This window comes from Vulpes vulpes, chromosome 15 (assembly GCF_048418805.1).
Source record: "Vulpes vulpes isolate BD-2025 chromosome 15, VulVul3, whole genome shotgun sequence".
NCBI classification, from domain to species: Eukaryota; Metazoa; Chordata; class Mammalia; order Carnivora; family Canidae; genus Vulpes; species Vulpes vulpes.
The window spans coordinates 66,976,736-67,002,717 of NC_132794.1; the positions used below are offsets into that span (position 1 = coordinate 66,976,736).

Here is a 25,982-nt window from a genome sequence, read left to right on the forward strand (position 1 = left end):
AATGCAGGACTCGATCCTGGGTCTTCAGGATCACGCCCTGGACTGGAGGTGGCGCTAAACCACTGAGCCACCCGGGATACCCTCTTGATTTTATTTTTAAATAATCTCTACACTCAGTGGAGGGCTTGAATTTACAACTCGGAGGTCAAGAGTTGCATGCTCCATCAACTGAGCCAGTCAGATACCCCGTGAGCCTTGATTCTTGATCTCAGAGATTTTATGCCAGTTAGAGAGCCAGGAGGTGTCACGGGAAGGCAAAGAAAGTTGACATTTACTGCAGGAATGTCTGTCCCCAGCCTTATGCTTCTGTGGCCCTTGGGTTAGCTTGTGAGGGAAGTTCTCCACTCTGCCTTTTGCACAGGAGTGAGGTAAGGCTCAGAGGATGCACACTGCCCATGTTCATGCCACATGAGTATAAGGGAACTGGGATGCCACTGGCCCTGGGTGACCCAACAGCAGGCTCTGTACTGAGCATTGGAGTATACCCCATCTTTCACAGTGGTAGAACCCTGTAGAACCTGTATTAGAGTGAATCCAACCTGACATAATGAATTGCCTGCCAAATGACACAGAGAAATCTACAAGATTCATGGAAATTGAGAGGAAGAGCAAGAGTAGGGGGAGGCCCTGGGGAAGGAAGGTCTTTTGGGACAGGAAGGAGACCTGGCTAAGGAGAATTTGGATAAGTTCTGAGAAGAGGAGGAAATTTAAATGACCAAAGAACTGTTTGTTGGGGTAAGGGAGGGTGTTTGGGTTTTGAATGAAATGTACCATAACGAATATGAAAAGAATCTCTGGTCAGATGAGGAAAGATAAGGATTTAATTTTTTGAAAAATAGGTCAGGTGGCAATTCACGGAGACCCGAGTGCACATAGTAAGAGATGTTAGGGGAGCAGAAGTGCTCTTGAAAGATGAAGTTTGAGGGATACAACAGCTTCTAATCAGAGGCAATGATGATAGGTTCTTACTTATTAAAAAAAAAGTGTCCCTGATTTTCACATTGTGTATACCTGAGTAGCTAATTTGCTCTTGATGAACCAAAACATCCACCCAAATGACCTGATGTTCTTGTTTGTGGTCCTTATTTTATGTTGCCCAGAGGCTGATGAAATTTCACAGCGCACCTTGATTCTTGCCATTGCTTTTATGTTGTCATATGTTGGCTCATAGCACCCAGGCAACCAGGCTTTGAGGGCTGGAGGAATGAGCCATTCTGCATGTTCATAGGAGTTTAGCATGTCTCCTAAATAGGATGCCTATTCCTTCTCCTGGCTACAGCCTTGGGATATTCTATTACACTTGATGGGTTTTCCACTGAAGAGGAAAACCAGATGGCTTAGGGAAGTCACATTTTCTCTTTGTGTCCTTTAGTTGATTGTTATGCTATAGAAGCAGTCCTTAAGGTGCTAGTATGATGAAATAACCCTCAAATTACAGGCTGAGGTGGCAGTGGTAATAAAAGGAGGGAGAATCCAACTTCTTAGGATCAGTTCTTGCAGGTTAGAACGCTACATAGGCAACCCCTGCTCAACCTCACTACTCTGATACCAACAAGTAATGTATAGGTGACCTCAGGTTCTTTATCGCTGTTTCTAACACCTGACCCCCTTTGTCCCACCCTGAGTCTGTCCCTGGGCTCTTCCCTACAGTGTTGAGGGCCTCTGTAGGGATTTCCCTGGCTTTGGTGCTGGATTGGGGGAGGGGGGAGGTGCAGGTGGGCAGGTGGTGTATAGAGAACCAACACTCACCTTCTTTTCTTGCCTTTAAAAAAAAATTTTTTTTAATTTGCTTTTTCATAAACTTTTTTTTTTTCTAGAGCCCTTTTAGGTTCATAGCAAAATGGAGCAGAAAGTATGCAGTTCCCATATATCTACCCTCCACACACATAACACAGCCTCCCCAACTACCAGGATCCCTTACCAAAGGGTACATCTGTCAGAATCAGTGAACCTGCATGGATACATCCTAAAGTCCATACTTCACATTAGGGTTCACTGTTGTACATTGAACATGTATTGTACATTCTGTGAGCTCTGACAAATGTATAATCACATGTATCCACTATTAGAGTATCATACAGAGGAATTTCACTGCCCTAAAAACTCTGTGCTCCATCTGTTCATCCCTCCCTATTTCCCAGTCTCTGGCAACCACAGGTCTTTTTATTGTCTCCATAGTTGTACCTTTTCTAGAATGTCCTATGGTTGGAATCCTATAGTATGTAGCTTATTCACATTGGCTTTCCACTTGGTAATATGCATTTAAGTTTCCTCCGAGTCTTTTTCATGGCTTGATAGCCCATTTCTCTTTAATGTGGAATAATATTCCACTGTATGGTTTCCTCTTCTTGATATCTTCACTATAGCTTTTTGCCCCACCCTTCTAAGAAATGTTCAGATAGCTGATTACTTTGGCCTCTTGTACATCTGGTTCTGCTGTTGGTACTCTGCATGGTTTCATGCTCTCCTACAGGGTCCAAGTTGGAGTGACTGAGAAAACAAATTTGTTTTAGGGGTTAGGGATGGAATCGTAGCTTGTAGAGGGCTATCCTCATTCTCTGATTGTTAAACCTCACCTTTGTTTGCTTTTGGGATAGGAAAAAGGGAATAACTACAAAATGGTACAGTTCCCTGATTGACACCAGGTCAAACAGGAGAGAGGCTTACTCAAAGGTTTGTGGCATGCATAAGAGTGAGTCCTCAGCCAATCTCTGGTATTAAAAAAAGGAAAAAGGGGCTTTACCTGGGACCTTGACTTTGAGGTGTAGGCATGGAGGGTGATCACAGAACAAGGCAGCCCCTTCTCTTCTGTACATGTATGAATATACACATATACAGGCACACACATGTGCAGACCCCTGACTCTACCCTGACTGCATGGATGTACCCCAGCCTTTTAAAGCCCAGTGTCTTGGGGTTATTAATCCTATAAGATGTATTTGTTGACTCAGGTGTTAGGAGCTCTGCTGTAGCCAAGGTCAGGACCATGGGGGAAAGCCGCAGTTCTTGCCTCTAAGAGGTCACAATATAATGATTTCAATATAACATGGATAAGTACAGAGAGAGAGTTGTGGTTGATGAAGTCTCCCCAGAGTAGGTGGAACTTGAGGGGCAGCCAGATGAGTAGGGGGTGTAGAGAGCACATTTTAGGCTTGGGATACTAGAGGTCAAAGGCCACTTGAGGGGAAGCAGCTCAGAGTGTGCAGGCTTCTAGAAGGAGCGCTTACTTTTAGGACAGGTGAGGTAGGAGGTGAGGAAGTAGGCCCTGAAGGTTTCTGCAGCCTGAGAGCTGAGGATACAACTCTAGTGCTTGTCCCAGCTGGTTTACTTTGGGGCAGGTAGAGAGCTGGCATGCGGAGGTAGGGGCGGTCGGGGAGACACTGGGCAGGCCCGCTACAAAAGCATAGCCCAGCTGAGATCAGGAACTGCCAGAACAACACCTGGCCATGTAGCAGAAGTGGGATTAGGGAAGGGTCCAATCAGTTTGACTTTTAACAGTGACCGAGGAGGAATTAGGTCAGTATTTCCCTATTCTTTTTTTCTTCCCTCTTCCTTAAAGAGAAAACACAGTTGTTAGAAATTTTTCTAAAGTATCTTGACCAATTTTGTCATAGTGCATTGAGCTTGGCAAAAACATTGAAGTTTTTATTTGTTCATTTGAAGATACTGTAACATCTCTGGATTATTTTCAATATCACATTCAGACCCTTGAAATTCATAACATAGGATATTTCTTGATGTCTGTATTCCATGCTCAGTTGCTTTTTTCCAGCAAATTGGTGATAAAAGCTTTTTGGTGTGTGGTTGCAGCCTTCTGGAAGATAAATGTGTTTGTTCTTCCTTTCCCCAAAGGAGACTCTCTTCATAGCTTTGATTAATTGGAATTTGTAGTCATTTGAATGTTAGTTAATTGGGCTTTTATTGAGAACAATTGGCTGTAACCATATACTGAATGAGGTAGTCTAGAGACAAAAATTTCCTAATCCAAAAGTCATTTGGAAAAATACATTTTTGGGGGGTGAGGTAGGGTGCAGGAGATGATGGTGGAAATGAAATGGGGGAAAATAAAACTTTCTGAGAAAAAGAAATAGGAAGTTTGAGCATTTTAAAGTCAATCTCAAATGGAAAACTGTACAGTGCATATCTTGGCCAGTTGATAAAATGGTGAGTTCATGGTACACTTACATAAGCTCTCTTACTCCTCTCTTCACATAGTCCAGTATTGGTGGGACATCTTTGTACTCAACCTGCTTACTACATTCTAGTTACTCATATTATTCATTTTGTCTGATTCTAAGTGTCTTTAAATTTTTGAGAGAAGAACAGTGAATGATAGAACAAGAAGGAATTCATGGCATCAGGTTTTTCTATGTGTGATAAATGTATAGACGGAGTGAGGCAACGTAGTATAATCCTAGCACTTCTCCGGCCCTTATAGTAAACGCGTGTTTTCCTGTGCTTTGCGTTAACACCATTTGCATCAATAACTGATCTTTTAAGGGCATCGTGCTTAGTCATGCAATTGTGAATGTAGTAGAGCAGAGTAAGCCTTCAATAATCATTTGCATAAAAATCTAATTATAACATTTTCCTAACTGTTGTGTGAGGTACTTATCCCAGGACAGGCAGACCGTAGGAGTAAAGGAATCTGTACAGATAAGGTTGATGCTACTTATTCACAGTCAATATGAACACATCGAAGGGTCCCAAATGTTCTGCAATGGAGAAACTAATGTTTAAACCAACCTTTCTCATATTTATATTGAGAAGCTTTTTTTGCATGTAACATCCCTGACTTCCTAGTTTGCTGGAATACTGCTTTGGGAGGAATACAAAGAGATTTCTGGAGCTTTTCTCTTTGTACAGAGCAAGGTAGCTTATCATTTCTCATCTCTGAATGCCATGGGCATTGATGCTTTGAGCTTGTGCTTTGTTGAGTGTCTTTTGACGCCAGCACTCAGCCTCTGCTGGAAAGTCAGCAGGGAGGAGGCCAGGAAAACAGAATTGGACACTTCCCTTTAGAGTCACTTACCTCCTGACAGAGATGACTCTAACATGGAGCTGTACTTAGACTGGAAAAGTTCTCATGGTTTCAGAAAAAAAGCAGGACTAATCCTTGGCAAGTGGTAGGTGTTGTAGGAAATGGGGAGAATTTTGTTTTCAGAATCTCCCTTTACTTGTTTTTTTTCTTGTCTGTATTTTAGGGCTCCTGAAGAACTTTTTGTTTTATTTGCTGCTTGGATTTTGATTTGAGGAATTACTAATCAATGTGTCCAATGTTAGTATAACTTCAAGCTAAAAGTAATACGGTTACCTTATGAACAGTAGTATGTGGGTTAGGGTTGCCACCCCGACCTCCAGTCAAAAATCTGCATGTGATTTTTGCCTCCCCCCAGATTTAACCATGGACAGCCTACTGTTGACTAGAGGCCTCACTGATATCATAAACAGTCAATTGATACATAGTCTATATGTTACATGTATTACATACTACATCCTTACAATAAAGTGAGAGAAAAAAATCATAAGAGCAAATATACTTAGAGTACTGTATTGCATCTATAAAAAAGAAAATACACATATGTGGACTCACATAGTTCAAACCCAATGTTCTTCAAGGGTCAACTGTATACTCTTCTCATAGCACTTTTGTTAACTTTGAAATGTGTTCATATGAACCTATTTCCTGATTTTCATGCTCATGTAGATGGTGTTAAGGGAAAGCTTAGGTTGTTACACTATTCCCTGTCTTTGTTGTTGTTGTTTTAAGATTTATTTATTTGAGAAAGAGAGCATGAGCAGTAGGGGGAGAGGAAGAGAATATTCAAGCAGACTCCATGCTGAATGCAGAACTGGATGTGGGACTCACTCTCAGGACCCTGAGATCTCAACCTGAACTGAAACTGAGAGTTGGATGCTCAATCAACTGAGCCACCCAGGCACCCCACTATTCTCTGTCTTTTAATGAAATGTTAGGATGGGAATTATCTTAGCTGCTTCAGATCTATACCACATAGTAAGATTTCAGCCATAAGCTTTGTGAGGGCTCTTCACGGGAGGCAGCTTTGCCTCAGCAGATCCCCTTCACCTCAACCCTACATTCCTGCGTACATTATGCTAAGTAAAATGTGGAAAGCAAGTGGTCCTAAAACCCTCATAGTGAAAAAAGTACCTTGAATGGGCTCGATTAGATTACTTAATATACGTTTTATTTCTTTAATGCTGTTAAGAGGATAATCAGTATTGGATATACCGTTTTCGGGGCACTTTGCTCTAGGCACTGAGTTAAGAACTTTATCTGTACATGCTCATTTCATTTCTACATTTGAAATATCTAAGAAGTAGTATCTCTGCTCTGGTGATGAGTGACCGAGGACTCCCAAGAGGTGTGTTTAAGCTTCTTGGAGCAAGTAGCAAGTGGTCTGCGATACAGAATCAGTTAAGTCCAGCCCTAGAGTCCTGCTGTTGGTGACAAGTCAGTAGCTTTTGCTGCCTTTTGGTCGCATCTACTTATGCCCCTCTCAGAATACTCAGAAAAGGTACAATGTGGGAGCTGCCATATGATGTATCAGATGATGATTCAAAGACTATTTTAAGGCAGAGGTCCTTAAATAATATGCTTCTGCTACCTTTAAAATAAGTTTATATTTAATTTCAAGGGTCTTATTCATGTTAAAAATCACTTTAGGGCAGCCCTGGTGGCACAGCGGTTTAGTGCCGCCTGCAGCCTGGAGTGTGATCCTGGAGACCCGGGATCGAGTCCCGCGTCAGGCTCCCTGCATGGAGCCTGCTTCTCTCTCTGCCTGTGTTTCTGCCTCTCTTTCGCTCTCTCTGAATAAATAAATAAATAAACAAATAAATAAATCTTTAAAAAAATCACTTTAATAGGTTAAGTGTCCTATGTAGATACATATTATGTTTCCAAGTTCTTTTAGGCACCTTATTGTGATCAGGCAACAGACAATGAGTTTCTACCATGGACCATTCCCATTACTGCTCCCACTGAATTGGAGCTCAAGCAAGCAAGACTATGTTTTATTTTTGAGCATTGCTGGATTGCTTTAGATACACTATCTTTAATCCTCACAACGGCTCTTGTGCTGGGCATTATTACAGAGCAGGAAATGGAGGCACAGAGAGGTTAAGGCACATCAAAGCCAAATGACTAGTAAATGACAGATCCAGAATCACTCACCTTAGCCATTGTGCTCCTTTATTTTTTTTTAAAGATTTTATTTATTTATTCATGAGAGACACAGAGAGAGGCAGAGACACAGACAGAGGGAGAAGCAGGCCCCATGCAGGGAGCCTGATGTGGGACTCGATCTCGGGTCTCCAAGATCACACCCTGGGCTAAAGGCGGCGCTAAACCGCTGAGCCACCAGAGCTGCCCACATTGTGCTCCTTTAAATGCAGGAGGAGGAGCACAAATTTTGTCTCAAATCCTGATGTGTCTCAGCCTCAGATGTGAACTTGTCTGGCTCCCCATCCCCCTGCCCAACCATCCTTTTAGAAAGATGCCCTGGGACTGAGGAGGGGGTGAGGAGAGTGGATAGCACTGGGTGGCTTGTATGTTTGTCTGAGTTATGCCCTGGAGACACAAATACTTACTTAAGTATCATGATAACTCATTTCTAAGATTGGATAGAGATTTTTGTCCTTTTGTGTACTTTCTAGGGACATTGTTTTTGGGAGAGACGGAGCCGCTAGGAGATGGAGGAGGATTAATTAGATTTGTACTTTACATCCAATGCACCTGTAAAGGGATTTGTATGTCTACAAGGGATTATAGCTTTTTAACCAGGTTTATAATTATGGTATTAGGAGGATTCATGCATTATATGGAACTTCTCAACCTTTAAAAATAGGGCAATGAGAAGAATAAATTTGTTTGCTGGAGATAAATTGAACATAATGGTTCCATAATGGGAAGACATTACTGTATTTTATAGTCTAAATAGAAAAGAAGGCTTTTCATAGATAAACTAATCCAATAAAAATAAATCAATGATATGGTTAAAACATTATAGTGGAGCATAGTTTAACCATAGAAATGGCCCATCTGGACAAGCATGTCCCATTTGTTTTTATTCTTATTCAAATATTCTTTTCATCAGTTCTCTTATTAGGAATGAATCTACCTGTTTCTTGAAATAGTTTTGCCTTTGTTATACTAGCTTTGAGTCTGTTGCTTCAGTTACTTCAGCTGTAGGTCATAAACATTACATGACATTGTGTGTGATAAATCATCATTCATGTGATTACAGAGTTTACTCTTCTGTTTTCAAACGGAATGGGATGATTGAAAAGATAAAAAATAAAAAGCAGCACTGTATTATGTGGAACTCATTTAGTCACAAGAAACCAACTGAATTGAGCTGCTACCTTAAAGCTGGTGTGTGTGTGTGTGTGTGCGCGCGCGCGGGGAGGGGGGCATTTATAATAAAGATGCAGGTGTGTCTTAGAACACAAATGCAAGGTCAGAATGGCTCTAGGAAATGAACAGGAGCTGGAGAAGAAGAAGAGAACTCTCATCAGTGTTCATTACAAGCACATTTGTGATACAAATGTCAATAAGATGAGAGGAAAGCTGGCAAAAGGCAAGTAGAAATCTATGTAATACTTGAGATGGGATTAGAATACAGCTCCATTCTTTGGAAAAATCATGCTCTTTATAAGAAATTGAACAGTATAAGAAGTCAAAATCCTTTAAAATTCTGATAATCAGGGGTGATCATAATTATTTTGATAAACATCCCTCTAAGTCTTAGGACATCTGGGAAAACACACACAAATGAAATCATACTGTGCATGGTCCTTTACCTATTTTTTCTTGTGGCATCTTATCAGTAAGTACAAATCTCCATCAGTATTTCCAGTGTCTGTATTGTTTATTTCACGTCTCCTCTATTTGTGAACTTTGAGGGCACTGATTCATTTTCCCCTCATAATTACAAATACTATGAAAAAAAAATTACAAATACTATGTATGTCCATTTTTCTGCTTACACAATTAACTATGTAGGGTAAATTCTTAGAGTTATTAGCATTGCTGTATCAAAGAATGTGTCATTTTACATGTAGATAAAGTAACATAAGTGGTATGCTACATCATGAGCTACATCTGAAATATTGGTTATTGTCAGTCTTTGACATCTTTATCGGTCTGATATGTTAAAAAAATCTCCATTTTCTAAAGGTGTTCTTTGTTGTATTTTTTGTTAGTGTAGTTGATTATCCTTTCATATGTTTATTGCTATTATAATTCTTAAATTTGTTTTTTAAAGATTTTATTTATTTATTCATGAGAGACACACAGAGAGAAGCAGAGACACAGGCAAAGGGAGAAGCAGGCTCCTCGCAGGGAGCCCGATGTGGGACTCGATCCCGGGTCTCCAAGATCACGCCCTGGGCCGAAGGCAGGTGCTCAACCGCTGAGCCACCCAGGGATCCCCTGCTATTATAATTCTTATCGAAGGTTTATTGACTGTCCATCTCAAGGAGAGTATTTTCTTACTGCTTGATTTTTTTTTTTTTTGGCTAAATAAGGATAATAACCTTTATGTCTGCTGTACAAATATTTTACCTAATTTCTTATTTCACCTTTCATTGGAGCTGTCACCTTTTGTTCTTTTATTTTTGACTTAATTTTGCCATTCATAAATTTGAGATTTTTTTTCATAATTTGGAGATTTTAAAAAGGTAGCCAAAGGGACACCTGGGTGGCTCAGTGGTTGAGCATCTGCCTATGGCTCAGGGTGTGATCCTGGAGTCCTGGGATTGAGTCCCACATTGGGCTCTCTGCATGGAGCCTGTTTCTCCTCTCTCTGCCTGTGTCTCTGCCTGTCTTTCTGTGTCTCTCATGAATAAATAAATAAAATCTTAAAAAAAAAAAAAGGTAGCCAAATGCCCTTCATGGTTTCAGAGTTTTGTTTTGTTTTTAAGATTATATTTATTTGAGATAGAGAGTGAGAAGAGAGCACAAGAAGGGGGCAGAGGTAGAGAGGGAAGCAGATTGCCCACTGAGCAGGGAGCCCAACGTGGGGGCTTGATCCCAGGACCCTGGGATCATGACCCGAGCTGAAGGCAGAAGCTCAACCGACTGAGCCACCCAGGTGCCCCATGGTTTCAGTTTTTGATGTCAAGTTCATTTTTTATTTATTCTTTAAAAGATTTTATTTTATTTTTTTTTTTTTTTAATTTTTATTTATTTATTTATGATAGTCACACAGAGAGAGAGAGAGGCAGAGACACAGGCAGAGGGAGAAGCAGGCTCCATGCACCGGGAGCCCGATGTGGGATTCGATCCCGGGTCTCCAGGATCGCGCCCTGGGCCAAAGACAGGCGCTAAACCACTGCGCCACCCAGGGATCCCAAAAGATTTTATTTTTAAGCAATCTCTATGCCCAATGTGGGGCTTGAACAACCCCAAGATTAAGAATCATGAAACTTTACCGACTAAACCAGCATGTTTAGAAATCCCTTTTCTGTGTATTATAAAATTAATGGTATATTCTTTTTTTTAAATTTATTTATGATAGAGAAAGAGAGAGAGAGAGAGAGAGAGAGAGAGGGGCAGAGACACAGGCAGAGGGAGAGAGGGAGAAGCAGGCTCCATGCACCGGGAACCCGATGTGGGACTCGATCCCGGGTCTCCAGGATCGCGCCCTGGGCCAAAGACAGGCGCCAAACCGCTGCGTCACCCAGGGATCCCAATGGTATATTCTTTTAGTGCTCATCTGATTCTATTCTGAGTTTATTTTTTCATAGGTAGAGATCTAGATTTTTCCCTCCTCATTAGCTAAACATTTATGAACCGGTCTCACACACTTACCCAGACAGATGATTCCATGTCCTTGGTCTATTCATGTGGATACTTGGCTCTATATATGGGTATTCTGTTTCATTGATATGTATGTTGTCACTGAGATATCTATTAACTGTGGCTGAGACATTTTTGCGGTTGATGGTGGTGCTTCTGTTTTAAATTGGTGCTAATAATGGTCAGTTGTGAATGGCTCAGAGAACTGGGAATGAGATGAGATCAGTTGAAGCAAGAAGGGGTTGCTTCGCAGACACATTAGAGGAACTAAGTAGGAAAAGGGTGAATGAGATTAAGAGCTCATATAAGCTAATTTATAAAGACTGAGAGTGCCTTGTTTTTGTTTTAAACACTGGGGGGTGGGGGCAAGTGGGTGGGGAAATGTATCTTTGTTTAAATTCTAAGCTATTAAGCATTTCTACCACAGGGAAGGGAAAAAATGTGTTTTTGCCTCTTTGCCAAAAGTAACATAATTTTGGTCTTTGAAATAACTGTCTTGGGACCTCAATTCCCTGTTGGTAAAGAGAATTCCCAGCCCATGTGTTGTAGCGGAAATTCATTGTTTCCTGAGTTACTTCCTTTCATGCTTAGTATGGAGGGAAATGGCCAAATGTATAGATGAACATTTTTTATTCTCCTAAAACTGACATCTATAACATTACTTGATCCTGATAATTTTTATTATTGTTTTAGGTATTGCTGCTGAAGGCTTCTCAGATGCTTTAGGATATCTTCAGGGAAATCAACTCTTTACGTAAACTGAGAATTCAGGTGAGTCCTTGAAAAAAATGTATCTTAGCAATTAGCCACTCCCTGCATTGATAAAATGTAAGTGTTGAAACATTGTCACTTATACTGTCTCATTTGACATATTCTGAGGCAGGCATGTAGCCACCTAGTCTTGCCACTTAATTGCTATTTATTTTTTCCACCTAGTCATTGGGTGGGTGAATACAGGGGCCAGCAAGACAGGATGAGAAGCTGTCTTTTAGCCTTATTGCATAAATTCATATTTATTCACACTATTTTATTTATAAACTTTTCATTTTTGAGGTGTTGGATAAGGAATTAATGTAGAAAATTTTAGTAGTCTTTGCCTCGTGAAACTGCTTGGTGGTTCTTGGAGACCTCCATAGATGGCACACAATTGCTCTACCATGAGATAAACTTTGGTTTATAGGTTTGGGTTTCTCCCTTTGATTGTCCTGGGTGGGGCTGTATGATGCCAAGTAGTGTGTGTGACGTACTGTTGGCAGGGGACAGGGGTGATCTTCTGCAGGTCCTTAGTATGCCTGGATTGACATCTGACAGGTTAAGGGTTGGTTTATGCCGCTATACTCACCAACTCTATTGTGGCTCACCAGGCTTCCCATTTCTGTTCCTGACCAGCTGCACAACTGGGGACAGGTTGATCTTTGCCAATTTTGTACAGTCATCTGTAAAACGTATGCTGACCCAACCTACTCGTTTCCTTTTAGATTTTATAAAACAGGAAAAAAATGTCACGATCAATTTTTAATACATATTTTTGGCTATGTGTATGCAAAGTTGCTGATTACTCAAGCTGGATGAGTGCATGAAACTTCATTGTATTTATATCCTATTCTTTCTATTTTGTGTTTAGAATTTTTCATAATTAAAGATTTAAAAAAATAACTGCCATCTAACATTTCATGAAAGAAGTATTTTAATACTGGAAGTAGGAATGTCATAAATTTAGATTACACGTTTTTAGCATTATGAAAATGTTCTTCCTTTGCCACCTCTTTCTCATTTCTCTGCTGACCAGGGACTGTTGGCCATGAACTAGCCAGACTGGCCTGATGACTGACATTTGGGACAGATTGGCATGTATGACTGACTGCTAAGGGTTCTTCTGCCTCTGAAATTGTATCATTCCTTTGCAGCAGGATAGAAATGTACTCTGTTTATACATCAGCTATCTCTAGAAAATGCTGACAACTAGTCTAGTTGAATGAAATGAGAGGTCAGAGGTCGAACAGATGAGAAGGAATTGTTCTGTTGGGAACCCCCCCCCCAAAAGTGGCTTATTTACATGAACAGGAGATTGAACTATGAGCCACCTTGTAGCCAATATAGAAATAAACATGATAGTATTTTAAGATGTTGAGTATTTTAAGGGTATAGAATCCTCCCTTCACACTAGTATGGGCAGCCTCTGGCCAGGTGGTATCTTTTTTTTTTTTTTTTTTTTTTTTTAGGTGGCATCTAATAGATAAGCATGCCCCTGCGATGTGAGGACACTGGATGCTAGGGATGGGGTTGGTGGCTGCCTGACTCCAGGGAGGCCTGTGTAAACATTGTGTGTGAGGAGCATAGAGCTGGGTGGGAGTGGAGGGGTATGGCTGAAAGTTCTGAGCTGAGAGCAAAGGGATGACATGTACACAGGGTAGGGAAGAGGAAGGGATCTGTCTGGCCCAGGAACCATTTGGTTGTCTTGGTGTGCCTATTATCCTATGAGGAATTACAGGGGGCACTAGGCGGTCCTGTTTGACTAAAGGGCCTGGGCACAGTAGGCAGGAAGCATTTCACATCCAAAAACAGTGTGCCAAGTGCATTCTTATGCCATGGGTCCATACAGAATGGGAAACTTTACTTTGCACTTACATCTCCATGGGTGTAGGGATGTGTATGGGGGCAGCATGGGTGGAAGACTGAATTACTAGGACAGGAAAATAATGTGGGGAAGGAGCAACAATAACGCCTATGTCAAGAGGCCCACATAATCCTGGCTGCTTTGGAAAGTTCTGTGAAATTATACTGTGGCTTACATTGTATGGAACACGGTGGTTCAGTCCTTTGGAATTGCTCCTCCAGTGATTTCTGGCTTTCCTTTAACATTCCTATTTTCTGGAAACTTGAATGAAATTTGACAGACTTGTATTCCCTTCTGTCAACCCCACTTTTGGTTTACTGCTTGATTTGTATGGTTTAATTGGGTTGCTTCCTGGGGATATTTACTTCACTGCCCTTTTTAGGAAAAAATTAAAACAACAACAAAAGAAACATTTGTCCTAAATGTATAATAATATGAGAAATTACCTGAAATCTTGACACCTCTGCAAGTGTCTACAGTCAATGAATAAATGCAAGCAGGATCTTTTATTTTGATATAAACCAGAGAAAAGAGAATTGCTTTAAGGGACACGAGCCTGGCTGAGTCTAAATACAACTTAATGAATCAAAAATACAATCAATCAATCATGTTCTGAGTATTTCAGAAGGCCAGGCACTGCTGGGTGAGATCTTGTAGGGATGAACAATTAAGAATTGGAGACAGCCATGTTTCATAGGAATAAACATGTGCTTTTTTAGAGGGTTGTTTGCACAAGAGAGAAGAGATTGATAAAGTATAGAGGAAGAGGGACATATATGATAAATGAGTTGTTGAATGTGTTACTTAATGACTTGTGATATATTCCGGATTTAAGAATAAGTATGATACTCTGAATTTACCTCCATTTTCCCTTCAGGCTTGTAAGAAAAATATTTAAAAACTATTTTTAAATGAAAAACATTGTCTTTTACTCTCTGAGAATTTTGAATTCCCAGTGCTGTTTTAGGGGGACGGCCTTGAATCTATAAAATTCAAAGCAGGATCTATCTATATAGCTATTTGTCATTCTGTATCAGTCCCTTAAAAGCTATGACATCAGGAAAGGTGCGTTCTTATGCTTATTTTTCTTCATTAAAAATGTAATCTGTTAGGCACTTGTGTCTTCCTGCCATCCTCCATTAGCCAGATTCTCTGCTTGTTTTTTTTTTATATATATTAAAACAGCATTTATTTGTTAATGTAACATAGGAAATTAAAGCAAGTTACACTACCTTTAAAAACACAGCTAATGCATTTTAAGAGAAACCCATCCCTCCCACCCCCCAGTCCCACATGAATTAAGAATCTAAGAGAAGGAATAACCATAAAACAAAGTGTTGTGGAATCCTTCATTCAAGAATGCTTGCATAATGATTAGGTTAATATTGCCTTCTTGCAAAATTTCTCTTTTCTATTAAAATGTTTTTGTAGCCTTGACTGTTTATTACAAAAAAATTTCAGTACAAAAGTTGGTGCTATGAGGGGATTACTCCGCTTGTTGATGGAAGGTACAGGCATTTGCTCTCCCCCCATGGGGCCCCTGAGTGGCTGGGAGTCCTAATTAGCATCATCCTAATTAGCATCACATCCTTGATCAGGATTCCCTGACATGTACTAGGCTCCTCATTCTACTGTCTGTGCTTAGTAAATGTTTCAGAACAACAACAATTTCCAGATTGTTTTTCATAATTAAACTTAGGAATACATGGGTATAATAGAATGAGCTGTTTCCTTACACTTTTTGGCTAATTATGCTCATCAGTTAATTTCTTTCAAAGTTAGCCCTGTGGAGAGCTCAAGATTTGAGCCCTTTCTCAGAATTGATTGGATTTCATGGACTTAAGGGCTCTGGAATATTTGTGTCTGTATTTAAATACTCTCCTATAGAACACAAACCTTTAAAAATTCTGTATTTTTGCTGCAACGTTTCATATTCTGAAGACCTATAATGATCATCAAAGCTGTTCTGTTTACAACAAATTAGAATTAGACAGCTTTCCAGAACCATAAAATGACTAGTTGACTTGTAGAGTTTACACATGACTTTAAAACAAAGCAAGCACACCATAAGGCCAGCTGCCATGGTCTGAACACAGCATGGTAAGGCCTGGTATGAGCAGAGAAAAACCCTACTGCTGTGATCTAAGTAATAGTCTTAGGATCTTTCATTTAAAACAATGTAAGTCAAAGTAATGCATACAAAGAGTTAAAAAATAGAAAATACTACAGAACAGCTCCAAATGAAAAGCAGCAAGGGTTTTACCCCACCTCTTCCTTCACTTAGTCTTCCTTTTCAGAGGCAACCACCTCCTCCCTGTAGATCATTTTCACCTTTGTGACTTGCACATGTATGAATATTAGGCTTGCAGTGCCATTTCCCATGTTATCAGCTTTAAGAGCTGTTTATGGTGTCTTGTTGTGATTGCTGATGAGCTCACCCTGACCAGCCCGTTTCCCTTTCTCCCTGCAGCCGATTCACATTTTCAGTCCTAAAACTGCTGCTTCTCTGTACCTCAGTTGGCCTCCTTCGTTGTTGTTCTGTCTCTTACATAGGCTGTTTCTTGTTTACCCCCCACACCTCTCAAAGGCAGCTGTACCTTTGATTTTATTTTTTTTTAAAGATCCATTTACTTGCTTTAGAGGGAGAGAGAGCATGCAAGCAAAAGGGAAGGGCAGAGGGAGAGTGAGAGAGAGGGGCAGAAAGCAGACTCTGTGCTGAGTGTAGAGCCTGAAGTGGGGCTCCATCCCACCACCTCCATCTGAGCCGACACCAAGAGACGAGGCTTAACCCGACTGAACCACCCAGGCGCCCATGTACCTTTTGATTTTCTACTGTTCAGGTTTGGTAATACTTAGTATTCTGTTGTTAAGCGAGGGCTTCCGTGATTTACCTATGACTTGATTCTGAATGTGAAATCCAAGAAGCAGCATTTACGGTCTTGCGATCAGGGTAGCAGCTGTTGCCGTCACAACCCAGTATGTGGTAAGATTTTAGCTCTTCCTCTCTAAGCCTAATGACCCGCACCTCGGCACCTCTGTGGAGCGTGTTTGAATGGATTCTCCATTTTATGTGGTGGCATTGGCTGTCTTGGGCTCAGCCTCAACTTTTCCTAGCCTCTTGGTCTTCCCATTCTTCCTGGAAACCTGCTTTAGGTTTGGAGGTCTTACGCCCACAGCCCCCTGCCTTCCAATTTCCATCAGAACCATCTGATCTCAAGGTATGCTTCCTGCTTCTAAGCAAATGTTCATGGCCCGGGGAAGCTTACCACTGTTAATTAATACTGTTGGAAAAATAGCTTCAGGCTCTGATGTCTTTGAAGGGTCAGTAACCTGGTGTTTAAAATTAGCCATCCTTAAAAAAAAATAAAAATAAAAAAAATAATAAATAAAATAAAATTAGCCATCCTTTATGGAGGACCTGATACGTTAGACATCTAGGTATCTGAGGCCTGGAGTCTGATGAAATCCTCACACCAGCCCTGTAGGAGAGATAGGGCTGTTGACAGGGCCTCTATAAAGAAGTTAAAATCTGGATCAGAGACTCCTCGAAGGCCTCCACTGGGAAGTGGTTCTTAGATCCTGGGGTGAGTTGGGGGCATGGTACCAGCTGTGGTTTCATCGATGAGAAAAAACTTGTCCTTTTCTGAAACCTCTTCCACTTTCCCCTGACCCTCTCTGGAGACCATTGCTGCTGCTCTAAGGAAAATCAGCTCTGCTTAATTCTGGCCAAGAACTCATTATGCAGAATTCTGGAATTAGAAATGGGGCTATCCTTACCTACTCAGGTGTTCTGTTTGTGACTCTGAAATGAGAAACGGGGCTTCATACTCAACTCTGTTGTTAAGAAGGGAAAAGGAGCTTTGATCCTTTGAGTTGGTCATCTGCTTTCTAGGCAGATAGCCCATGAATGAGTTGGGTGGAGTTACTCTTTGTTACCTCTGTTAGGTCCTGGTGGTGATGTTAAAGCCCGCTGCCTAAGTGCAAATAGTGCTTATTTTCCAAACCATCTTGACCTATGAAGTTAATGCTCCCAAGTAAGTAGTGAATGTAAGGAAAATCTTTAGAGTGTTGGCGCCTAGTTTACTTATGGACGAGATAGTTGGCCTTAATGAAGCCGAATCTTAATGTATAGATTGGAGTCAACATGGACTTTGTGACTGTGGTTACCAGGAGCAATTTCCTACATTAAAAGTTAGTAGTGATAAGCAGTCCACGGTTACCTTGCCAAGGACTTGAAACAACCTAATTCTGTGTTCGATATTTGTAATTTTTATATTTACTGATTATTAGAACTGTGATGTGGTGGTAATCAAGTAAGGTTGTAATAAGTAGGAGACATTTTGGTTCCCTTAAAGAGCACTAATCTTCAGTTGTATAGGTCCTGTGACACTTGTGTAAAAGTGATTTGGTGGGGCAGGGGCACCGGGGATGCTTGGTTAAGCATCTGCCTTTGACTCAGGATCCTGAGAATGAGCCCTGTATTGGGCTCCCTGCTCAGCTGGGAGGCTGCTTTTCCCTCTCCCTCTGCAGCTACCCTCTCTTTTGTGTTCTCTCTCTCTCTCTCTCAAATGAATAAATAAAATATCTTTTTTCAAAAAAAGTGATTTAGGGGGCTAAATATGCTTGGGCAATTTAAATCTTGATCAAAATTTTCTCCCATGGTTAGGAATGCAGCTTCTAGAACAGTGGGACAGAACCCAACCCTTTAGTAAGAGTAGGGAATAAGATTTAAAATGCTTTTTAAAATTACTTGATGCCAAATATTCCCCAGACTAGTTGCATATTCTTCCATTTACTTCTAAGTAGTGAAAATGACTCTCACCTCCCCTATAGAAGAACTTTGGCTCCAGGCACTGGGGTCATGCAGGATGCTCAATTCATTTTGCTGGCTCTTTGGAAAGTTTGATGCAGGCCAGGGGCATGAACTGTGTGAAAGTGAGGCCCTGGTCCCCTCCATTGGCCACTATTCTCAGAACTTTGTATTCAGAGGAAGCATATTCAATACTTTGAACTAGGAAGGACAGAAATACAAATCAGCACCAGAGCATATATAATGAGGTGGGTCTTGTTGTGTTTGGTCAACACATTTCATGGATGTAGCATCTGACCTATGAGCAGAAGAAGAGCAAGTTTAGAGGAAGGAGATATTTCTAAGGGGGTAGAATAGATTTCCAAGAGAAAGTAGCATTTATTTCTGGGTTAATTGGTTTTAGTTTTGCTACTTCTAACAGAATAACTATTAACCACAGTGGGTTATATAAGATAGAAGTTGGTGTTTTCTTGCTTAGAATGAGGTCCTAAGGTGGGGTTTGTGTGAACTTGGACTCCTTGCAGGGTGAGTAAAATTTCACATTTCACTTGGGGTAAACTTCGTTTTTTTGTTTTGTTTTGTTTTGTTTTTCATTTTAACAATACGAAAAGTAAGGGCAAACTTAAAATCAGTGCTTAAAGCAAAAATCTCTTATAGACAAAATTGATCCGAAACATCTCTTGGGAAGATGTCACATGAGGGACTAGTATTCTGTTTCCTAGTTATTCCAACAGAATGGGCTTTTCTCTCTCTGTAAGAGCTTGCTGCTAAGTAGTTGGCACCTGTATTTAAGGGCCATGTTAAAAACTATAGAATGACTTTCAGTATCCAGATAGGACCCTTCTTCCCCAGGCTTACTCAGTTTCTGAAAAATTCTTAATGCCCCTCCCGTGGTCTTTCTGGGGCTTGCTTGCTCACTGAGAAGAGTGGGAGTGGAACTGCTTGCCAGATTGATTATTCATACCTTTACTCATGGAAGCTTTCATTTTTTTAAATTTTTTTTAAAATTTTTCTTTATTTATGATAGTCACACACACAGAGAGAGAGAGAGAGAGAGAGAGAGAGAGAGAGGCAGATACATAGGCAGAGGGAGAAGCAGGCTCCATGCACCGGGAGCCCGATGTGGGATTCGATCCCGGGTCTCCAGGATCGTGCCCTGGGCCAAAGGCAGGCGCCAAACCGCTGCGCCACCCAGGGATCCCTCATGGAAGCTTTCAAAACACGTTCAGAGGTGAAGAGAATTTGATAGTCAAATATGTGTCCACCACCAAGGTTCAACAAGGATTAATCTTAGTTTTGTTTTGTCTCTGCCCTTCTTTCTTCCCACTCATTTTGAAGCATATCTTTGCTATTTTTTCTTCTATCAGTATTTTAGTATAGGACTTAAAAGATAGGACTTACTCTGTATCACTATAAAAACATAAAAATTGTCAGTATTTCCTTAATATCATTAAATAGCAAATTACTGTTTGTGTTTTCACAGATGTCCTACATACTTTTGTTTCTTTGAATCAGGATTCGAATACGGGTTATACATAGCAACTGATAGGTCTTTAATCTCCTTTTAATCTGTGCTGACCCCTCCCCCCTCTCCATGATTTGTTTCTTTAAGAAACTGGATTATTTGTCCTTTAGAGCAGAGAATCTCAAATGGGAGTGATCTCCCTCCCCTATCTAGGGACATTTGACAATGTTGGGAAATACTTTAAGTTGTTACAACATAGAGAGTTGGCATCTAGTGGGTAGAAGGTGAGAATGCTGCTAAAATCCTACCATACGCAGGTCAGGCTCCCCACAGCAAAGAAATAACTGGTCTAAAATGTTGATAGTGCTGAGATTGAGAAACTATGCCGTAGAATTTCCCATGGTGTGAATTTTAATGATTTCTTCCCCCTGGTGCCATTAAACGTGTTTCTCTGTTACTTTCATTTTCTATGATATGTTAAAAGCTTGAGTTTTGGTCAGATTCAGATCTGGATTTTTTTTTTTCTTTTTAGTCAAGGCTACTTCATATGCAGGCAGTGTCTTTCCATTAAATACAAAATCACTGCTGGTCTCTCTTTTTGTGATATTGGTCTTTGATCATTGCCTATATCTTTTTGTTCGTTAGTGATTGTAGAGTAGTGATTGGCAGTTCTGTTATTCCTTCCTCATTTCTCTTTCTTTCTTTCAAGATTTTTATTTATTTATTTATTTGAGAGACACACAGAGGCAGAGACACAGGCAGAGGGAGAAGCAGGCTCCATGCAGGGAGTCTGACATGGGACTCGATCCCAGGTCTCCAGTATCAACGCCCTGGGCTGAAGGGGGTGCTAAACTGCTGAGCCACCCGGGCTGCCCCTCCTTCCTCATTTCTATATGAGAATACTTAAATAAACAGAAGTTTAATGTTAATTATTTGTTAATCTTGAGGTTCATATAGGAAAGGATAAATACTTGATGTTTTTCCTGTTTTCAAAACAATGAGTTCCCTGGTGGCATCCTTTGAAAGTGATCACTGAAGTTTTATTTATTTATTTATTTTTCTGTGTAAATACAATTGGTGCATTTCAAATCTTATTGGTACTCAAACTGTCCCATATTTGGTCAATAGAAACTAATTCAAGATGGCTTCCAAGTCCTTTGGACAAGATGTTTTTGGAGGAGGTGGGTATTCTTTTTGTTGTGACACAATGTCACAGGCTTGTCTTAACCCATTTCTTATTTCAGACTTAGATCTACTACTTCTCCAGGGAACCCTGGTTCCTTTGAGTATTTAGAAGGCACAATGCGAAACTAGGAATGTTTATTGTCATTGGATTCATCATTGTTTCTAGATCTTTTCAGTGGACCAAACTAGGGAATATGTATATATATGTGCATTTGTGTTTATGTGTATGTTATATATAAAGACAAAACCAATTATTAGTGCATATGGATACTTCTAAGTAACATTCAGATATATAGGGTTTTACTTAATCAATTTTATAGCAGTGTTCTTTGTTTCACCCCAGTTCTCACTGATATCATATTTTTTCATTTGCTTTATCTCATGCTATATACACAATAGACCTAGTTGTAAAGATGTCTAGAATAGTTATGTGTGATTGTGCCACCAACTAGATATATAAGTTAGGCTCATTGGTTTTAGTTTTGGCTTTTAGAGATTCCCTTTTTCAGTTGAATATTGTGCAGTATTGTCATGGTTTCCAAGTCTCATCTATAATATGAGGCGTATTCAGAGGTGTTTTGTTTTACCCCTGTTGTCTTGCCATCCCATTTCCTCTCTTCCCATATGTAGCATTTGAAAAAAAATCTGGTTTATCCTTGTATTGGTTTTTGATATCAGGAAATATGTGTGTGCTTTCATATTTACATATCCCTCCCTTTTCTAGTACACCATAGTATTCTGTACACTTTTATTTACTTTTTTTTTCCCCACTTAATCTTCCCTGGTTCTTGTCCATGGTGATGCACAAAGATCACAAAGATCATGGATTCACACTCCTTTGCACAGCTGCATAGCCTGCCATTGTGTGGGTTTACTCTTGACATACTCAGCCTGCCCTATTGGTGGACATGCTTTTTTTCATTTTTTACTTATTACTAGGAATAGTGCTGTGTGGAATAGCTTTGGGAACTCTTTTTTTCTTTTCTTTTTTCTTTCTTTCAGATTTTTTTAATTTATTAGAGAAAGAGAGCATGAGCAAGCAGAGCAGCAGGCAGAGGGAGAGGGAGAAGCAGGCTCCTCGTGGAGCAGGGAGCCCAATGTGGGGCTAGATCCCAGGACCCGGGATCATGACCTGAGATGAAGGCAGACATTTAACCAACTGATCCACCTAGACACCCCACCTCAAGCACTCTTAAAAATCATTTGTCTTTTCCAATGTTATGGAAATTAAATGATGTATAGTATGACTCTTCTAATGAAGAAAGTAAAGGATGTCTGCAACCGTTGGGATGAACTGAGCTTTGGGATAGGAAAGGGAAGTTAGGTTTGGGACAAATGGAGAAGAACTTTTGAGTGGAGTAGACTTTCTGTTTTCATATAGAAGAAAATCAGTCTTAGGAAGGTTGATGGAATGCAGATTTCCACACATTGCATTGCCAGGCCAAGGACTTTCAATCTTCTACTTCAGGGCAGGAGTTGGCAATCTTTTCCAGCAAAGGACCCAGGCTGTAAATATTTTAAGTTACCATCGATGTTGCAACTACTGAAGTCTGCTGCTGGAGTGTGAAAAGCAGCCATAGACAATTCATAAATAAATGAGTGTGACTGTGTTCCAATCAAACTAGATTTATGGGCACTGAAATTTGGATTTCGTGCTGTTAATCATATATTATGAAGTAGAATTCTTAATCTTTCCCCTCAACTATTTAAACATGTAAAAATCAATCAGAACTTATTGGCCATGATTTGCGAAGCTTTGCTCTGGGCATTGGGGAGCCATAGAACATTCTTGAGCACAAGAAGGACCTACTCAAAAGGATTATTACCAGTGGATTAAAGAGGGCTCCATCAGAGGCAACGAGTCCAGGCTGCTCAGGGAGGCTGTAGTTTTTCTCAATGTGTATGTAATTGGAATGTGTCTATGGGAGCAGATTTCTTTTCTATTACCTGAAATTAAAGAGTTATTGAGAAGTGATGATCTCATTATATGGTTTGATAGGAAACTTGCATTTATTTATAAAATCTGTATTCTCCAATCTTCCATTGGTTATATACAAATAGAGTACCAAACTCACCATTCCACATTGTGAGGGCTTAGGGCATAATTGTCTCATTCCTATCCCCATTTTCCACCCTCACTCTGTTGAGAAACCCCATTCAGCCCAATTACCAACGAGCCTTTTGTGTCAGCTGTCTTGCACCTCTCGTTTCCTACGACATTTGGCAGCTAACTATTGAGAAAACAGCCTTTAGTTTGTGGGAGGAAAATCAAAGATGATATAAATGAAAAAAATGTATTTTCATATAATGGAAATTATTAGAGCAACTTTTAAAATGTCACTGAAGATTAATGCAGACAAGAAGGAGCTGAATATATTAGAAAGTAGGTCAAGTTATCTCATGTTTATGAATGAGGTGAATTAGAGTGCAGGTTTAGGTTTATAAAATTGTGTGATACTATGGTTTATATGAATTACCCTAGCCCAAATGATATTATAGCAAAATATTAAAATAAATTGAGTTTGTTTCTTTATCCTTTGTGGCTAAGTATTTTACCTAATATTTTATGAATTTAATAAACTAGTAAAAGTGATGAGCTTCTTGTTATTGCTCACATTTCCTGTACTAGACACAGAGTCTACTCTAGGGAGTTACTGCTGAAGTAGATGTAATCCAGGGGATGAGTGCTTCCAGAATCACTGGAAGGTGTGGAGGAAGAATGGCTCTAGGGTAAGCCTCTAGGATACCCATACCCAGAACCATTTTCTCTTACCAGAATCGAGAAAACTGCCATGGCTGCTGTTGTAGGAAACTGCTGAATTAGAAACCCACTATTTGAGCTACTAGCTCCTGCACTATGCCTCCTCTGCCAAGAGACCTTGCTTTTTTGTGGATACCCTTACATTCTACCTTTTTGCCCCATGACTCAGTTCCAAATCAAAGTTCCCATGAGCCCATCTCATCAGTGGAGAGTCTGTCCCATTGGATTCCATAGCAGCAAAGCAGTCTGGGCAATATGTAGTATTTAGCTGTACAGCCTCTCCATGCTACAGGCCAGCCAATCTCCTGTATTTGCCTCGATTTTCATTTTCAGGAAATGTCACTTCAGATCGGCATGCTACCACACTTAGGAATTTGAAGGACAAAATATCAGAATCTCCCTTACTTGGATACATAGGACATATTTCAATAGATTTGCATAGTGATAATAATGGGAATAACAAGTGCCACACCAGTGTTACTAGATCTTTAATTTGTATCCATTTACAGTGTTAATGATGACAGAGAATTTGGTAAGGAGACATTTGCTAAGTTGGAAAGATCTTCTAGGGGGTTGGAATTACTGTAATACTGGGAAGGGAGAACCTGTGGATTACCAGTAAAAAGTTCAATGATGGTGGAATCCAGGCCTAGAACACATATTGTCTCCATGAATGATAAGTAGGTCAAAATAGTATCCTGATCATCCCTTACTTGAGCGTTGGTTGCACTAACCCAAGCATGAGGTCAGTGGTTAGGCTTTTGTTGACCACAGTGTCGGCCAGTGTTAGATGCTGAGCTGTGGCTCGGTGTGGAGGCATCACCACACTACCCTCTGCTACCTTTTCATCTCCTGTTGCATTTTCCATGTGGTTAGGCTACCTCTGTTTCCGCACAGCTGTAATTTTGTCATCCTTGTCTGAGTGTCCTTTGGATGTTGCTTTTCTTTTTGTGTTTGTAGGGTTTCTTCTGCCCTTGAGCACCCTGGGATTTCTCTCAAGATTCTCTTTTCTCTGGGGACTAGATCTGTCTTAGTGCTTAATAGTCATCAGAGCCATTGTGGGGTCACAGAAGTCTTGGTGGCTTTTTATTTGTCACTCAGACATCTAGGGCTCCTCCTGAGACTTGAAAGGCTGATGGCAGGGCAGCCCATCTGCGTGACTCCTCCTCCTTAATGAGATTACCTTAATGAATGCTATTTCAGTGATGGTTTTCCCCTAAGTGGCCTTAATTCCATTGCCTGCGCATGTTTTTTTCTTGACTCTATCTCTCCTTTGACTTCTCCGTAGGACCTAATGTAAAGTGGGTAGCAGTAATTGGGAGCATATTGGCCTCATCCAGCAAGCCTCCAGAGTGGTCACATATTAGTGGAGTTTTAGGAAAACATGGGGAATAATAAAAGGTACAAAAATATCCTTCTACACCATTGTGTACCAAGTGAGTGTCCATAAGTGTTTCTCATTTGATTTTTTACCTCTAATTTGGTTTTCATGCCTTTGGATTTATTTGACCTGTTGGTGGAACTAACCTGACTCCCTCTGGGCCCTGAGTGCACGAGTGTGCATATGTCTCTCCCTGTCCCTGGGTGGGCTCACTGCCCCTTCTTCCTGAGTTTACTATCAGCACTCCATAGGCACTGGTTCTTAAATAGTAAGTAAAGTGGAATTGCATCCTGCTATGACATGTGACTACAAGAACCACTATCTGAACAGCTGTGAGCAAGTATGTCTTTCTTCTTCCTCTGTAAAGTCTAGCCTCAAGGACCTTGATCTTGAGCTGCTTATAATTTTGTGCAAACCCTGTCTGACATTTTTGTTGAGCCCTAACCCAGGATTTGAGTGACCTGTAATACTTCTATATATTTGAAGATTGGTGGTTTCTTAAAAAAATATATTTTATTTATTTGAGAGAAAGAGAACGTAAATGATGGTGTGGGGGTGCAGAAGGATGAGGGAGAAGCAGGCTCCCCATTGAGCAGGGAGCCTGATGTGAGACTCAATTCCAGGACTCCAGGATCATGACCTGAGCCAAAAGCAGATCCTCAACCCAGTGAACCACCCAGGTGCCCCATGAAAATTGGTGTTTTGTGTTAAAAATTAGTTTGAGCTATCCTCCCCCCATCTAACCAACTCATCCAACAAGCATTTATTGAACCTCTACAAAATGCCAGGCATTCTGCTGAATGTTGGGGCATTGTTGCCAGAAGGTAGAGGTGGAAAATACTGAATATAGTTGGTGCAGAGGGTTTAAGATAGAGTTGAAAGTAGATCTTGTAATACCTTGTAAGGGATGTGGACTTTTTCTAAGGACAGTCCGAATCCTT

At 40.4% G+C, this 25,982-nt stretch overlaps 1 protein-coding gene across 16 annotated transcripts in view; it reads left to right on the plus strand.

Moving 5' to 3' along the window:
* TLN2 (talin 2) overlaps positions 1–25,982 on the plus strand; it is a 424,341-nt gene that overhangs the window by 158,668 nt on the left and 239,691 nt on the right. For all 16 annotated transcript variants that reach the window (XM_072738715.1, XM_072738723.1, XM_072738718.1 and 13 more), the window contains one exon: positions 11,516–11,593. The gene's annotated coding sequence lies outside the window, so the exon portion shown is untranslated. The remainder of the gene's footprint in view (positions 1–11,515; positions 11,594–25,982) is intronic.